The sequence below is a fragment of the Alligator mississippiensis genome, chromosome 8, assembly GCF_030867095.1.
Source record: "Alligator mississippiensis isolate rAllMis1 chromosome 8, rAllMis1, whole genome shotgun sequence".
NCBI lineage: Eukaryota > Metazoa > Chordata > Crocodylia > Alligatoridae > Alligator > Alligator mississippiensis.
Window position 1 is genome coordinate 63,888,331 of NC_081831.1, and position 18,310 is coordinate 63,906,640.

The following is an 18,310-nucleotide window of genomic DNA, read 5'->3' on the forward strand; positions in this document are numbered from 1 at the left end:
GCATCTGCTTCTTTTGTCACTGAGAGATTTTATCTTCCTATGCAATGTATTTTTCAGCATGTGCAAAATAATGGGTAAACGCTATGGTTTTTTCCTGCGGTACTTGCTCATCTCTCCTCAGGGACCTAGCTCTGGAAGCTTGCTACAAGAGATCACTTTACCAGATGTTTCATATAATTCTCTCTGCTCTCCCCCACCCTTAAAGCAAGCCTAAAAAATAAATAACATACGGGCTAGGGACAGACATTCAACAACCCGAATTGATTCAATCTTTGCCGGTTAGTCTAACCTGCCTAGACTGAACTAGCTTGCAACTGAACAGACATTCCCTTTGGACTGGGGAAATGCAAGCACGTGCCTGCAGTTGCCCAGGCCAAGTGCCAGGAGGCGCTAGAGCATGCCTTCAGCTGCAGGAAGCTGTGCTCGGGGCATGGCCAGCCCCAGCAGTAGCTTGGAGTGAACTGGCCAGGGATGGGGTTTAACACTTCCCTCTCTGTCCCATGGACCTGAACCAGGATCTGCTGGGCACTCCCCCCTCACTGCTGCAGTGGCGGAGCTGGGCATGGCCAGAGGCCAGCTGGCATGGCCCCCTGCGGCAGAGGGGACAGGGAGGGGGGTTATTCTCCCTCTGCCCCCTCTGCCATTGGGGGACTGCAGCAAGGTCTGCCTGGCCTGACTGCCGCAGCTGCCACTCGCTCCCTGTGTGGGGCAAGTGGAGGGATAAGCCCCTCTGCCAGATAGTGGATGGAGCGGGGAATAACCCCCCTCCCTGTCCCCCTGCATAAGGGGCTGTGCTAGCCAGCCTCTGGCCAGGTCCCTGATCCTGCTGCTGGCACAGCAAGGGGGCAGGGCCCTGATGGGGCAGCAGCCCCTGTCCTGGTGTCTGGAAAGCACGAGCCTCTTCCTGGCAGGGGGGCCGTGAGTGGGGGTCAGAGCTGCTGTGGGCTGCACAGTGTAGGTGGTGGCACTGGGGCTCAGAGGGGCCCATAACTCTCCAAACCCCTCTAGTGCCACTGCTGCCGCTCCCTCTGCCCAGTCTGTGGCAGCTTTCCCCACCTGCAGTGTGACCCCCCCTGCTGGGAAGAAGCTCGCGATCTGGGACACCATGACAAGTGGTGGTGTCCTAGGGTTGCCAACCGTCCAGGATTGCAACCCTAGGACAACCCAGATAAATCTCCAGGAGACTGCTGAGAGTCACCCGGAAGATAAATGATAGGGCATTCATTAAAATAAATATTAGATGTTGAATCTGATTTATACAGATGTCCAGTAGGTTTTTAAAATGTAATAGTAATGTGCATTTGCCTTCCTGATGTAAAGTCATTAATGTCGTTACATCATGTGATGAAACTTCCTGGAATAGATTCAAACAGAGTTGGCAACCCTATGCTGTCCCCATCATGGTTGATCCCCCCCCCTTGCTGCTCCTGTGGCATGGTGGGGCACTGCCAGAGCCTGGGCCCCTTAGGCAGGGGGCAGGTGGGGTGGGCTATTCCCCCCACCTCTGCCCTCCAAGGGATGCTGCCAGATGTTATTCCCACTGCCAGGGGGTTATTCCCCTGTTCTACCCTCCACCAGATGCCAGAGGGAAGGGGAAATAACCCCCCTCCCTACCCCTTTGCCTAAGGGGCTGCACCAGCTGGCCTCTGGCTGGGCCCCAGCCTGCTGCTGGAGTGATGGTGGGGGGGTGACCATGATGCAGGCAGCAGCCCCTGTCATGGTGTCCTGGAGCATGAGCCTCTTCCTGGCGGGGGGGGTGCACTGCAGGCCAGGGCCCCACTGTGGGGTGGAGAAAGCTGCCACAGACTGTGCAGGGGGAGCAGTAGCAGCAGTGCTGGGGGAAACTTGGGGGGCTGTAGCCCTCTCTGAGCCCTGGTGTTGCTGCTTGTCTCACACAGTCTGTGGCAGCTCTGACCCTGCTTGCTACCCCCCTGCACCAGGAAGAGGATTATGCTCCCTGAACACCACGGCAGGGGATGCTGCCCCCATCAAGGGCCTTGCCCCCTCACCACTCCAGTGGCAGGGTCGGGGCATGACCAGAGCCCAGCCAGCAGGGCCCCTTGGGCGAGGGGCAGGGAGAGGGGTTATTCCCTTCTCCCTCTAGTGTCTGGTGGAGGGGGCAGGAGGGGGTTATCCTGCCACTTGCCCCACGCAGGTAGCGAGTGGCAGTGGTTGAGGCAGGCAGACCCTGCTGTGCTGCCCTGCCAGGGGCAGAGGGGGTGGAGTGGGGAATAACCCTCCTTTTACCCCCCCCCCCATCTTGCTTCAGGGGGCCTCTATATCGGTCGGCCTCTGACCATGCCCCCACCACTGCAGCAGTGAGCGGGGAGCTCCTGGCAGAGCCAGCTCAGATCTGTGCCAGTGGGACAGGGAGAGGGGAGTTAAACCCCCTCCCTGGACAGTTTACTCTAGGCTACTGCTAGGGCTGGCCACAGAGCAGCGAGTGGAGAAATGCAGGTCATGCTGGTGGGACAAGGGAGGAATGAAGCTTTTCCCTGCTCCGTTCTGGGCCTGGGTCTGGCCAGGCTCCCACCCCTACCTGTCCCTGCTGTGTCAGGGGAGCAGAGGGGCAGGGCCAGTCCTGCTGGGCTGGAGCAGAGAGCCCAGCCCAGACAGCATGCTGGGATACTGGAGGGGTCTGATTTAACTTAAACCGGGAAGGGGTCTGGGACAGAAGTTGCATAACCTGGTTTGATCCAAATCGATTAAGTCTGATACTACAATCAACCAGGTTTATCTTAATCCAGTTTTGACCGTTTTGAAACTGGCTTACATGCACTGAACTCCTGTTCTGTTACAGGTTTAAACCAGTTTCTGATCATTTAAAGTGGTTTGTGTGTAATGTCTGTCCCTAGCCACAGTGTCTTATACAACATAGTGCAGGTTTTCCAGAAAAATGCCTGACTTTGAAATCTGCCTGGGCATTTATGGGAGACACCGAGAAGAAAATGCACTGGTAGGAATCCATCCTGGAGATTACTTTCTAATTGAAATCTTCAGTTCCTTTTACTCCTTTGATTCTCTTACTGTACTACAACTCCTCCTCTCCGTCTGAATGTACAACATAGAAAAAAAAACCCAGCCAGGTTTTGTCTAGCCTATTCAGAGAAGCACCGAGGGTGACTGAAGAGATGTCTGGGGAGAGGCAGAGAGAGAGAGAAGTCATGTGTTCCTTACTATTTATTTGACCTAAATACATTGAGGTAACCATACCATGAAAGAGAATTTCCTGACACTATAGAGCTAAACATCTGTTTCCTCCCATTTTTTTCAGTGACAGAACACGGTAACGGAAGAACTGGCAGGGTTTTCTTTCCTTTTTTTCTTTTGTATCGCAGGAGGCTCTATGTTCTGGAGCTAAATAAGTTCTCCTAGAGCAGACGGGTTTCTCTCAAGGGTTACAAGATCATTTGTTCTCTATTTTCTCTCCTTCCTGTCTCCCCCCACTGCTCCTGGAGAGGAGCGGATATGCTGAAGCTCAGGCAGGACTTCCTCAGCTAAGCCATGCCTGCTGGCAAACTCAGCTGTATACCCTGCCCCTTTCTATGCACTCCCCCTTTCTCTGATAAAACAATGGACCAAATACTCCTTGTTGTTTGTTATTTTATGTTCTGCAGAGGAAGAACTGAATGCAAGTTTTCATCCTCGGGGGCCTCGCTGCATTCCATATTCTACAAGTCTTTCAAGAACCGGGTTATTTGGTACGGTCCTGTAGGATTCCCTTTTGTCCATGAGTCTGAATCCTTCAGTGGGAAATGCTACATACTCAGATTGTGATAAACAGCTGCTGTTTTTCAGGCCGATCCTTTCTCGAGTGAATTCAGGACTGGTGACAGATTGACGGCTGTGGAGATTTGTGTAAATTAAAAAAAAAAAAAAATGCAAGTCAGCAGTTGTATACGTGACATACTCACAGACAAGTCTGTCTGATTTGTATGAGAGCTCCCCCAGGGATTCTTATGCACAGTAGATAATGGCTTGGACAGATGGTCACTTGCACGTGCTAGTCGCACACACAATTGTAATAATGACGCGTGTATCTAATCACTGAACAAAATACAACCCATTTTAGGCTAGTACTGCATGGCAGAGCAGATACTCTGCGCAACCATCGTCTGCCATTGCCCCTCAACTCTGCACTGGAGGAGCCTGCTTTAGGCTTAAGAGTAAGTCAGATTTTTACTCTCCACAACTCCTTACCCTTCTGCTAAAAGTACCCACAGGAGTCCCACATAGCCCTGGCTGTGGATGGTCCATTATTGTGTTATGGATGCCTGGCTGGAAGGGACTGAGCTGTCATAAAGCTTTGCTGTTTTGAACTTCCTTCCCTAGTAAACCAGGCTGCAAGGACTGTTGCTTCTATTGCAACTATATCCACTCCACTTATGTACTGCCCTGCTCTTGCCATTTGATACTGACATTCGAAGTGATAGATTCCAAAGCTTAGGTTATTGGAAACTGCATTTTTTCCCTGCAAGCTTTTTCCATCTTTTGCTGCTTTATTTGTTAAGAACCCAAATGCTTTAGGCATTTTTGGTGTGATTTGTACATCCTAGGAAAATTCACCTGTATTTTCTGTGCTACTCCCCAGTCTCTCTGTCTAATGTAATGTCATTCAGGAGTGTATTCGTGCTTCATTTTTCACCTTAGGATATTGAGTAGTGATGGCCAGTCAGGATGGAGTGACCATACATCTAGTTTGTGGAAGATTTGGAGCTGTGCAGTGTGTGTGCTGGGAATTACATGGTGGGCTTCTGTATTTATTCTCGCGCTGTACTTCCAAAACCTGACCCTCAGGGTAAAAGCCAAAAGATGCATGTTACTGTCTCCCAGCCAACTCCACCTGGGATATGAAAATGAACCAGGGGCTCCTTTCTATTGAGGTTGTGGCACTATAGAAACTGAGCGTCTGATCTTTGCTTCTGCATCTCCATCTTCATGTACCAGTATAAAATGGATACAAAATGTGCAACCTTTTTGGTTTGGGTGTATGTTACACTCATGTTGCACTGGTCTAAGAGATGACCCCATTTCTAGTTCAACAGAGAATCTTAGGACTAGTCTACCCAGGGCCAACCCTAGAGGGGTGCAGGGCCTGGGGCAAATCAGCTGGTGCAGGGCCCCCTTAAGAGGACAGGTGCCATGCAGAGCGGGATAGAGGTGGCAGCCCTGGCCCTAGCCCTGGTGCTGAGGGAACTGCCGCTGGCACAGCCCAGCCTGGTGGGCTGCTTGCAGTGTGGAGCAACCGAGGTGAAGGCCACAGTGGGCTGGGTTGGGGATACCCTTGCAGCAGAGGGCCCTGAGCCGAGCTGAGTCACGGTGCCTGGCAGCCTTGCAGGGGCTCCAGGGCAGGTGCTAGGCAGCACCTCTGCTGCAGCCCTCAGATGTCAAAGCGCAGAGCCCCCTAAAATGCAGGGCATGGTGCAGTTGTCCTGATTCACCATACCCTAGGGACGGCCCTGAGTCTACCCACAGTTTTTGCATTATTGTAGCTAATCCCAAGAAAATGAAACCCTAGCCAAAGGCTGGATGTAGAACTGGCTTTCTGGCCCGAGTGTAGACCTACCTGGCAGCTCTACTTTGATGCCCAGCACAAATCGTGAAAGTTTTTGGTGATTCCATAGATGCCTTTCTACAATGAGGATGATGATATATACCTGCCAGCAGGCATGTGGGCAGGGTTTCTGAGTTAGTATTTGCTTAGCACTTTGTAGGCAACACATGGCAGTGAGATTGCATGTTATACTATTGTAATAATCATCATATTCCTCATGATGAGTCTACAATTAAAACATAGCTGCTAGTTTTGCTTATGATGCCTGGTTAGAATTCAACTCTGATTCCTGAGTTGTTTGTACGTTTAAATCCAAAGGAAAAAAAACTCTTTTGCTCTGAAAAGAGGCTGCTGTGACTGAAAGTTGGATCTGTTGAGGAGTAAGTTTTGTCGTGGAAACACATGCAGCATATTTTTGGGTCAGGTCAACAGAAGCTTTTATTTAAAAGAAACTATAGCTGTAGGGGGAGTTTTAAAGTGACATGGATTTTTTAAGCACTTGGAAGGGGTCTCCCCCCAAGAGCAAAATCAGGAGGCTTATATACTTTTTAACAGTTGCTTATAACTCACGTGATCATATAGTGAAATTAGCATGAAAAGCGGCTATAATATTATTTTATTTTTTTTTGTTGTAATCAGGATGGGAACTAATGGGGGAGGCGAGATTAGTTCACAAACCTCCTTGCACCTGGAAATTAACTTTGCGTATACTTTTTTCCTTTTGCTACCTTCAAGGCCACGGTGAGCAAAGCAGTTGCAGAGGAGTTGCAAAGAACAAACACTTGCCCTTATCTGTTCTACTGTACAGAGCCAGCAATTCTACACAAAGCAGTTATGTCATCTTATAACTAAAATAATCAAAGTTTAAGGCATATATTTTTTCTGATTCCACAGTTTTCAGGGTTTTTTTTAAGATAATTTTTTCCATACAAACAGGATTAACCACTGAATATAACCATCTTTTTTAAAAAAGAAGATAAACTGTACCATTAAGGTATTAGATCTGAAAAGCAGAACCAAGAAAGATTACATGCATTTTGGCCTGGTGACCTGGCTTACTGTAAGCAGTAGTTATGCATGTTTCTACCTTCAGATAAAATTGGAGAGCACAGGATTGTTCAAAATGAAGAATAATAGGTAGGGGTCTACCAAATTTAAGGGCAGATCCCAGGGCTGGTTGCAATTTTTCTGGGTTGAGCACAGCCCCGTCCCTGCCCCCCCACCTCCAGCCTCTGCTTGGCTGATGGGCTCCAGCAGTTCTGCCCCTCCCTGCAGATTGCCAGATGGACCGAAACTGTAGCTTAATTTCCATGATTAAGTCTGGGGAAGCCATTAATCCATGCATTAAGTTTGGAATAATGGCTTCCCTGGGCTTAGTCAGGTTAATTAAACTGTAGTTTCGGGCCATCCCCAAGCAGGGAGGCTGCAGGCAGCTGCACCGGGTCCTGGACTGGTTGTGTTAGGCAGCTGGGAGGCTGCAAGCGGCTTTGCTGGGGTCCGTGGAGCCCCAGCTTGGCTCCTTGCTGGCAGCAGGTGCATGCATGCAATGAGCTGGGGTGGGGCTCTGCGGGCCTCAGTGCAGCCACTTGCAACCTTCCGGGCTGCCTGCCATGGCCAGCCCCAGACCTTGGTGCAACTGCCTGCAGCTTCCCTGCCTCCTGCTGGGAGCAGCCCCACCCCACCCCCTGCCTCCCTGCTCCATGCTCTCTGCTTGTTGGTAAATTGTGCTTTTTGTTTGTTTGTGTTGCAGTGAGCTGCCATTTTTCATGGACCTCGCCTGATTTCTGCAACCCCCCATCGCAATTTTGGTAGGTCCCTAACAATAGGACTAAAAGATCTGAAAGAAATGTAAGTGTATGGGGAAGAGTATCTGTTCCTATCCAAATTAGTTTACCTAGTTGTTTAAAACAGCTTTGGTGTGCTGTCAAACCAAGGGAGTGACTTGTTAAAGCCAAACCTGACGATTCAGTTGAAAACATAAGGCTCCTCGTTTTTGACTGTAAGACCCAGCTCTGCCTTAGGGGTACTTTGAAGTTGCTTTTTAGCCTGAGGAAATGCTAGGAGAGACCCTTGGTTAGCTCTGGTGACCAGTCATGTACCTGAATGGAGGAAAGGGAAACTTACTGGAGCAATCCAACCACTGAATACTTTCTTTGTCTGAGCAGTCTTCCTCCTATAATGAAGATGAGCTATTTCTGAGGTGCTGGGTAGGGGACATGAACAAGGTGTGTGGCTTTTAATCCTTATAAAACCTTTAAAGTCTTTCCAAGGGGGAAAAAGAATGCATGGGCTGTATTCATCTTTATCCGAACAGGCAGAAGATCTCTGCCATGTGGCAAGGCAGGCCTGAACTTGTTCTTTGTTTCTGGTGATGTTGCTACAAGACTATTTATCTCATGTCCTCAGGGCTGTGTTGTATTGCTCGGCTCTGGTGCTGCTAAGGTGGAATTTTACTACTGAAAGAGCTGCTCTAGTTCAGGGGCTGCAAACCCTCGTTGAGGGCAGTAGACATGTATCCTGTCACGAGGCAGCTCTTAAAACCCAAGCTCAGTTCTTAGGAGCTGCTAAATAATTTTGCTAGAGATATGGTCTCTGAAGGTGACGTTCTCCTCCCTGTGCCTGTGTGGAAGTCCACCACTGGAAGACAAAGATGATTCAAAAGCTGTGTATGGGACACGGTATGTTCAAGTGGGCCACCAGGTCATTTAGGATTAGAATGGTTTGAAAAAAAGAAAAAAGAAAAAGCACTTATACAGTGGTTTGAAAACCCAAAGATCTTAGGAAATATTACAAGCTTTACACATACACACTCTGGAATCACTTCACTATTGCTGACGTGCATTCATCTTGGGGCGATACACAGAAGCCTATTTAACAGCACATCGCCATGCTATTTTACAAACTAAAAAGGAATGTTGCTTCCTATTGAATCTCATAAGAGAATTTTAGGTAGGCATAAAATAATTACCATATGCATGTAGCCAAAATAATTATTACCATACCAATTTATATATGTGGTAATAAGTATTACCATACCAAATAATAATTGCCATACCAATATAGACAAAATAACAGGGCTGTTATCTTATTTTTGTGAAAGTTGTTAAGAGATCTTTAAATACTGCAAGCAATTAGGACTTTGAATTTACTTTTTTTCCTGGAACACTGACCCTTCCTCACAACACGGAGTCACACTGCATCAGTACCAAGTTAGAAAAAAAGTGCCACCTATTGACATTTGGGATGTTCTGTGGGAGTCTCCCTTCCAGGTACTGATACTCTCCTGTTTGGGTGACGATGAGATCCCCCAGCTCCGTATGAAGGCCAGTATATAGCTACTCGGGGTATCCAGTCTGGTCTGGGCATTTTGCAAGACTTCTGTGCAATGCCACCATTAATATCTTAACCAAAGTGGACTCTGCTGCTTGTTTTGCCGGTTTCTTGGACACTTCCCTTGGCAGTCTCTTTTTTTTTTTTTGTGAAGGTGATTTCATTAGATGAAACTCTTTCCTTCAGAGAGGACCAGCATGACGCGTGCGTACTTCTTAAGCCCTGTTTTACAGGCTTTGTGCTGGCCCTGGTGAATCTCACCCACTGAAGAGAATTTTTCCTTAAAGTTTGCCTTACCTTTTACTTTGGTATCTTCTTCCACGCAGTGGGGCTACAATTCAGGTGAAGTGTTAATGTTTCGGTAGCTTTGAAAATCTTTCACAATACGAAAACATGAAAAGTTTCTGCAGATTTCCATTTTAGATGGAAGCTCTACATGTTAAACATGTTATCATTTTGGGTTTCCCCCTGCCCCCCCTCTCAAGCCACAGGGCAGTTTTACAGCATCACATCTTTAATAAAAATACTTTTTGCTTCTTGCCTAGGAGCTGTTACAGCAAAATATTGTTCTGAAACTGTTATCTGCCAGCCTTGGAGTCATTCCAAGCCACCAAATGTTAAGTGAGTTTTCTTCTTTATCCCTGGAATCTCTTGAGGGAATCCAACCCAGCCTGGGCCAATACATCTTTTAAATCAGAGCTTTTTCAACAATTGCTCTCCTTCTAGGCTTCCTCAGGATCCCGGAGTACCCTGATTTTGTGGAGGCTGGAAAAATAGACAGTGAGCTTGGCTAGCTCTGAAGGGTGTAAGTTTACAGCAAGGTAGGGCAATAGTTCCTGAGCACTGGGATTGTGGGGCATGTCAAATACCTGAGGAGAGCTGGTTTGTAACTTGGGCTGGATCCAGGACCCCTTAAGTCTGTGTGATCTTTGTGCTGACTTAATTGGGCAGTGAATTGAGCCCTGGTTGGTATTTGTGCTTCTTGTTTCCACTTCATAAATCACACTATAACAAAAGCAAAAATCTATATATTAAATATGACTTGTTTTAAGAAATCGCTGTAGCCACCCCAGGAATATGTGCTGATTAGAAATAAGGGCAGGTGCCCTTTGGTTATTTCTGTAGGATGTGGTTCAGGCTGGCAAAATGAGAATCATGAGGTAGGCTATGCCATGATGGCAACCCAGTTGAGGGGTTTGCTCTTTTATGTGTAACCTGGGTGCACACAAGTATGTGCTCCCCTCTCCAAAGAGAAGAGACGAGTGGCCAGACAGGAGTGCTGTGAGAGGGATCTGTAATATAGGCCTGTTCCCTCTGTTCTCTATAGAGTCAGGCCAGGACACAAATAGCTTAACTATATACAGGATTGTTAATATACATATAACCCAACACGTGATATGAATAAATACATACAATATATAGTTTACATATAATGCTATATTCTATAATTGATGACTAGGAAATTATACCACAACCAATGGGCTCAAACCCAGCACAGGTTAGTAACTGATCTGAAACAGGTAAGCATAGGTAAGCGTACACACGTTCACGTTAGAAATCACAAAATATAAGGTGCTACCTACAAAATATGAGGCACCTGCACACCCTTCAGGGTATCAACATCACTGTGAGTACTGGAGACTCCCCTTTGATGCTAGGGGCCTTGGCACAGCTCCAGGAGGGGAGAAGGAAAGGGCCCCAGTACCTCTCAGCCCCTCATGGGCTTGCCAGGGACACTTTCCCCACAAGGCCCTCTGCTAGACCCCCTTCCAAGGGCTTCCCCTGATAACTTACAGCTCCAATGGGCGATGTGGGGTCCCTGTCACCCCAGCCAGGGTTTCTTTCAGCTGATGCAGATGCAGGTTTCTGGCTCCTGCAGGGCCTTCGATCCCCTCACAGCCCTGTGCCCCACTTCGGACACTGAGGGCTCTGCCCGCTGCTCATGGCTGGGGGCTCAGGCTGCCTTCTGCGGCTCCAAGGCCCAGGTCCCTGCCTGGGACCAGCTGCACACAGAGTGTGTGCGTGAGTCCTGGCCGCATGCCAGGAAACTGGGGACTGAGCCACCTAAAGCAACAGCCAGGGTCGGGGTCCTGCCAGACCGTGCCGCTCTGCCCTGTTGGCTCCAGGTTCCTGGGCTCATGCTGGGGGTTGCAGACCTGAGCTGCCTCATGCAGCTCCCAGGGTCTGAGGCTCTGCGCACTGAGTGGCTGGAGACCTGAGTTGCCGCACAGCTCCCAGGGTCATGCGGCTGAAGCCATTCTCTGTTCCTGTATGGCAAGAAGTGTCTTTGAGGGCTCTTCAGGGCAACAGCAGTCACCTACTGTGCTGCTCTTCCCCTGCTCTTCTTAGCTCCGCTCTCTTTTCCGTCCCTCAGCACATGTGCTGGGCATGCTGCTCTTCTTATACTCTCTGGAGGCTCCGCCCCCAGAGTGCTGTCAGACCTGCAAGATGCAGGCTTCAATCAGGTCCCCTCCTCCCCCACTCCGGGCAGGGGCGGGGCTAGCCCGTCTCAGCAATTACCTGATTGGCAGACATGCTCCACCAATTGTAACGAAGCTCCTCCGAGCCCGGGTAGGCCGGGCTGTATCAGTAAGTCCGCCACATATGAACAACACTTCGGGGAGTAATATAAGCTGTGAGGGGGCAGGTTTTATAATAATTCACACTGTGGCGAGAGGACTCTTGCACTAGGGTGTTCTTAACTAGAAGGTTGCATGAAAGTAGTGTATTATCTTGAGTGGTTGTGTTAATCAACCCTATATTGACTGCAGTTTTGCATTCTGGGTCATATACAGTTCAACATCATGCCATCAGATCTGTGTATAAGTCATCGTAAGACCAGAGTTTATCCACAGTTAGATGAAATGATGTCAGTCACAGATTGTCCCAGTCAATACTATTTACAAGGGCTTGGTTGACATCATGTCACTTAGCTGAACTCCTTTGGGTAGTATTAAAACTTGGCTTCATTAGCAAGATTACATCAAGTACTTAGCAATGAGTAAATGCTTGCTTATTGCTTTATCCTTTGATAGGAACTTGTCTTCACAGTTTTGGCTTTGTTCAGATATATCCAAAATATTTAAGGACAAATTATGCTCTAAATTCACAGCAAGTACAGAGGCCTCTTTGGAGTTCCTTTTGGTGAGATGGGTGCTAGCCATCTTTGAGCTTAAGCAAAGCAACCTGAGCCCATATCACCTGCAAGTTCTGAAGCTTGGTAGTTGACCCTATTTAAGTGCCCTTACCTCGTGAAGGGATTGTCAAGGGGTTGGAGACAATTTATAACTGCCCAGCACTGAGGAGCAGTAGTGTAACTAGGGGTGGGCAAACAGGACATCAGTCCCTGATGCAACATCAGGATGAGCACAAGAATGGCAGTGGCAGCAGCAACTGCTAGCTTAGCCACCGGTGCACCCCAGGGAGCAGAAATTGCTTGTTACGGCTTCTCCCGAGGAGAATTCCTATCCCTGCAGGCTGGGCCCTTAGAAAGCAATATTAACACAAACCTCTTGGGGCTGGGAATCTCTGAAGGACCTAAGGCTGTTTTGCAAGGAGCTGTGGTGTTTGTCGCTGTCCATCTCATCTGACTTCACTTGCCTGTGACTTCCCTTATGCTCTCTTTGGCCTGTTCAACCTGTAGGCCCAATGGGGAATTATCTGCTCCTGTGTTTGTACCATGCTTAGCACAATGGGTTCCTCATCTCATTTGTGGCCTCTGGGCAATCCTGGAATTATTTTCCTTGTTTGGATTTCATTAAAATCAAGTGAAGTTTAGCCAGTAGTTTTCAGTGGGTGCATCTATTGAGAGACTTACTGTGTATTTGCCTAATGACACTGCTCAGTAGCATGTCATAGCAAAAAGTATACGAATAGCCTACTGTGCAGTATTATTAGGCTAATGCACAGTAGTAAGTGTCACTAAATTACCGTGCGCTGGCACTACTGTGCAGTAGCTCTAGGTACTGCGTATTAGTACTTTATTAAGGAAGTACTAAACTAAATGTGCAGTATCTAAGACACATTAATGAATGTGTAGATGCACCCAATAAGGAGCAAAGTCAGGCCCTTAATGCAGAGTTCCCCATTTGTTTTATTTTGCGAGAACTGTGCAAAGATTGAACAGACCACAACACTTTAATTTGCTACCCACCATTGAATTTTTTCTTTGTTTTAGAAGCTTTGGATGCAGATTATGCAAAAATACAATTTTTTCACTTGGATTGAAAGCCTGGGAGAGCTGAATGCTTCTTACACAGGTGGTTCATACAAGCCCAGGTGCTTAAGTAATCACATGCAGCTGGCTGCCAAACACACAGGCTCTTCTCTAGAGGAGGATTGAGTTTCATGTGCATAAGGAGAAAGGCCAGCAGCTGCCAAATATGCACAGCATGGGAAAGGGAGAGATATGATGAATGTAAAAAGTCCTGCATGCCTAATTGGTGAGAAACGGACAAAAATAAGCTTGGCTTCCTGCATGGAGTATTTGTGATAGTGGCCTGTTGACCTTTTAAACTCTCCCCCAGGTCTGCTTCCATGCCAGTCTGTGGTGGGGTGGCTGTAGGAGCTGTGTGGCTTCTGTTGTGTGGGTGATTACAAATGTGGTTGCAAATGGAGCTTTAATTTCTTTTCAGGTTTTAAAATGTATTTTAATAGATCCTGCTTCTGTTTTTCCAGTGAGTCCGTGTGAGTCAATGGAGAGCCTGTGAGACTGACCAGACTGGCATACTGAAGACCTCTGTTCCCAAAACCGCTGTCACCTGGGGAGCAGCATGGCACCATAACTGAATTTCAGTTAGCTGGATCATGGATTTCAATTCAAGTCTTGGCTTCCTTCAGGGAAACAAAGGTGCCTTTTTGTGCATGTGGTGGTGGGTGGGGAAGGGGCCACTGGGAGCAAAATAGAGATTATCAAACTCATCTTGTGCAGGGTGCTTTGCACCAGCAACAGCAGCAACTTGGCAGGGATTGAAATTGGTAATTTGAAGGCAAGAGGTTCCATATTATCAAATCTCTGATCCACCCATTTATCCTTAAAATAGACTGTCTTCTTAAATCCCCATCCTTGGCACAGAAGCAACTAAATTGCATGCTGTTCCGAGGGTCAGGCAAACGTGTGGTGGGAGGGAACGCAAGGGGGCACGATCTCAACACTGGTCTTCAAAAGTAATACATCTCTGAAGCGGACACAGTGGCCTCACTACACTTAGAGCTGGCTCTGTAGAGGTGGTTTGTACCCTGTTTTTCTGAGAGCTCATTAGCTGCCACTCAGGATCTGGCTTTGCTACTACTTGTTTTCCCATGGCGGAAAAATGAGAATTGGTTCCTTGTTTTCTTTATAAGCATCCCTCAAGTGTTTGTGCCTAATCATGTTCCCTTTCACTCTTGTTTTCCTCAAACGGAATCCAGTCAAACAAAACCTTGACGAAAAAGTAGTGGCCTTTTTTGAATTTGCCTTTCATCATACTATACACAGTGGTCTTGTAACTTTAAATTTTAAAAACACTCCCTTTCCAGCTAAAAAATCCATTTGGTTACATTCTTCTTTCCCTAATGATTACAGTCACTGGCAATAATTTGTGATAAATGATTTGAGCAGCTGATACCCCATGTAAGGAACATCAGGATCATTGCTTTAGCAAGGAGTCCTGGTTTGTTTGGTGTGGCTGAACTGGGATGACCAGCCAAAGGGGTGCAGCTGTGAAAGGAGAGTTAGAATGTAGCCTCACTCTGGGCCCATTTACATGTGCATTTATGTCACCTTAAATTTACTTCTAGCAGGAATAGGCTGGCATCTACACGTGCAGGTGACTTGGGACTAGATTTAGTCCCAAGTCAGAGCAGCCTGCCATGTGCCCCTGTGGTCCCTGGGGGGAGCTCTAGCCTCTGTCACATGGCTGATAGCACTTGGCAGCCATGCTGAGCCCAGAGGTAGCTGCCAGCAGTTGGCAGCCATCTTAAAATCACACCCCTGCCCTCTGATCCCAGCCCCCACCCCTTCCCTGGAGCTGTGTGCCCAGCATAGGAGCAGCACACTGCAGCTCCCTCCTTGCACCACAGCTGCTCCAGCCCCTGCCAGAAGCGCTCATTGTCCCACTGCTCCAGCCTGGCCACTGTCAGCAATGACCAGAACCCTGTGCTGCTGCTGGCCATGGTGCTGGCCATGCTGGCCCCACCAGGCCCCCTGCCCAGGCCCTAGGACAGCCACGCACCCGCCAGCTGGGCCCAAGGCACTGACTGCAGGAGGCTCTGGCAGACCTCTTCCTCCTGCACTCCCCAGGCCAGCCTGCCTGCCCTGCCATCCACCCCCCCCCCCCAACTCCATGCCCATCCCCAGCACCACTCCAGGACACAGATCTAGGAGAAACCACGCAAACTTTATTAATAAAACAAAACCCCTCCTCCCTCCCCCTCAACAAACACAGCCCTCCCCCCCACCCCAATGCAGTGCTCCTCCATCATGATCCCCCACACACACACACAAAAATCCCATTCCCTAAGCTTGAAAGATGCATCAGGTGTCTGGCCCCATCCCTTAGTCCACCTGCAAGGGGCTGAAAAGTGGGGCCACCCAGGGTGGAGAGGCCAGCGACAGGCAGCCACCACTCCAGCTGCAGACAGTTCCCCCATGGGTCTGGGGGCTGTGGTGAAGCCGGAGGATGCCTATGGCCAGCAGGTGCTGCAGGACCTGCTCCAGGGTGCTATCAAGGGCCTGCTGTGGGGTGGTGGGTGCTCCCAGGGGCCCTGTGAGGCCAGGGTGGGGGGCAGGTCTGGGGGGGCATGGTACAGCTTCCTCTGGGTGGTGAGGTGCTGCACCACCAGCTCTACATGCTGCCACTCTAGAGCCACCAGCTCGGCTCAGTGGGCATGGCATACCCATAGCTGCACCTCCTCCTGGGTGAGGTCCTCCACCTGCTGGTCTGACACCCAGACCTCCACTGTAACCATCAGCTGCTGGAGCGGGCGGGTCTGATCCTGGCTGTACTGCTGGTGCCTCCGGGTGGCTCCAGCAGCAGATGGCAGTGGTACTGCAGGCGCCTGTGGCCTCTTCCCCCCATGCAGATGTTGGCCCTGCAAAGGCAAGAGACAGAAGGCTTTTGTGAGCATTTGCAACATTTGAGAGAAGAGAAGATCTGCTGCAGGGGCCCTGCACAGTCTGGCCTCACATTGGAGGTGAGCCATGTGTGGGTGCCCAGAGACCATGGTAAGCTGATCGGGCAGGCCTGGGCTCAGGTTGGTGCTGCCTGAGCCCCTGCCCCACCTTGTTCCCTGGAGGCTGGCTGCAGACCACCTGCCTCCCCTGCCCACTTCTCAGGGGAGCCCAGGACAGGCTGTTGGCCCCCCACCACACTGCCACTGTGCCCTGAGTGTGCCCCTGATGCATGTGCTGCAAGCGGTGCACAGTGGGCTGTTTGTGTAGGCAGAAGGCTGCCTGGGCCACTACGCCTGCTTCTGCTGATCCCGCTGATGCCTCAGGCACACCTGCACTCCTGGATCAGGACCCTGAGCTACGGCAGTGTGTGGGGCAAGTCCAGCCTGCTCTGTAACCCCCGTTGCTGCCTGGATGGCTATCTGTTGCAGTGCTACACATTCCTACCCCCGGCTGCCAAGGAGGAGTTTGCTGCCTTCCTTGGCATGAGAGAGGCCCGTGCCCACTCAGCTGTGGGGACTCAGGCTGCTTAATAAAGTTCTGACCTGTGTCCTGCCTCTCTGCATGCTGTGAGGAGGAACCTGGGGCCAGGGTACTGCTGGCAGGCTGGGCAAGGAGGAGGGGCTGGGGACAGGTGCAGGGGCAGTGGTGGAGTTGGGGACTGGGTCTGGGAGGGCCTTCCCTGCCCCCCAGTGTGGGACTTACCATGGGTCTGGGGTCAGCGAGACTGGCAGGTCAGTGCAGGGCTTCCTGTGCCAGGCAGGATCTGGCTATGCCTGGTCTCTGTGGCTTCCGGTGGCTGGGGGCCAGCGGCCAGCCAGGGGTCCCCCTGGGGAGGAGCTGGTGCTGCTGGCAGCCAGCGGTGGTGTGGCTGGCCACTTCTCGTGGGTGGCTGCAGGGCACGGCTGAGGCCGAGGCAGCTACTGGCCAGGGCTCCCCAGGCTGCCAGTGGGTGCAGAAGCCAGGAAGGAGTTCAGGGCAGGGCACTGAAGGTCCATGGTCCCCTCTGCTGGTGACATGTCACTGGAGGTGCCAGGGTGCAGGCACAGGCTCCCAGGGCACCAGAATGCAGGTCAGCTGCTTCATGAAGGGTATCGTCCTGGGGTCCCCACCAGACTGATGATTGTGGCCAGTCACAGCCATCCACAGGTCTTTGGCTTTCACATGGCACTGCTGCACCAACCAGGAGCAGCCATGTACATGCATCCCAGCCACCAGGGCCTCATAACTGTGGGTGGTCGAGCATCTGCTGTGGGTGAACTGCCTCAGGACATCCTCCTTGCCCCACAGTGCACCTCCTTCCAGGTCCAGTCCATGCCCCCGTGGCTTCAGACAGATAGGTGCATGTGAACAGGGCTGGGGCTGGACATGGGAGAGAAGGAGGATGTCCAGCCCTATGTCAGCTGACTGGGCTCCTGCACAGTTGGCCCTGTGATGCTGGCCCTGGAAGGCTGGGAGCAGCACCCCTGACAGGGGCATGGCTAGGGAGTTGCGGCCAAGGCACTTCACCACAGTCTTGCAAAGAGAGAGAGAGGTGGAGGGTGAGCAGCAGTGGGGAGCACATGCTGGCCCTGGTGGCACAGCCAGCAGCACAGGGCTGGGCAAGGGGTGCGGCAAACTGCAGCCCTTTGCAGCACTCGCCTGTGGCCCAGCAGCAGCTCTGGAGAGAGACAGACCCAGCAAATGCAGCCTGCAGGATGTCCAGGGGGGCACACGGGGGTCTGCTGGGGTGCTGCAGCCACAAGCAGCTCTTGCTGGCAACCTAGAATGTGTGCCCCAAGGCATATAATGGCTGCAGGCTCTTATACCCTGCAGCTAGGGACTGCCAGAGAACAGCCCACCCCAGCAGCAGGAGAGGGGGCCAGGCAGGACCCCTGGGGCTGGGCTCTGGCTGGCTCCTTAGTTGCTGGGCAGATCAGCCAGGAAGCTCCCACATTACTGTGCAGCAAGGCGTCTACACGTGTGTTACTGCACAGTAACTAATTGGGCATAAATTTGATACCTGCGTCATGCAGGTATTGAAATTAAGCCCAAGTTGGCGTAAATTGCCATAGTCGCTGTGCAGTGAGGGCACACACGTGTGGACACGCATCTGTACTGCGCAGTAATTTATGTTACTGCACAGTAAATATGCACATGTAGACACACACTCTGTGTATGAAAAAGATTCTACCATATGCCCAGAAGGTGACCTGAGCTGCTGACACTGATTTCTTTCTGTGCTGTGTTCCCACCATGGATGTTGGTGTTTTGATCTCAGTTCAAATAAACCTATG

At 50.3% G+C, this 18,310-nt stretch overlaps 1 protein-coding gene across 9 annotated transcripts in view; it reads left to right on the top strand.

Annotated features, from left to right (window-relative positions):
• Nucleotides 1-18,310, top strand: part of ARHGEF9 (Cdc42 guanine nucleotide exchange factor 9) — a 351,467-nt gene that overhangs the window by 33,336 nt on the left and 299,821 nt on the right. For 3 of the 9 annotated variants that reach the window (XM_019487851.2, XM_059732786.1, XM_019487856.2), the window contains 2 exons: nt 7,305-7,362; nt 13,562-13,733. The gene's annotated coding sequence lies outside the window, so the exon portion shown is untranslated. The other 6 variants (XM_019487854.2, XM_059732788.1, XM_059732789.1 and 3 more) reach the window with 4 other exon arrangements.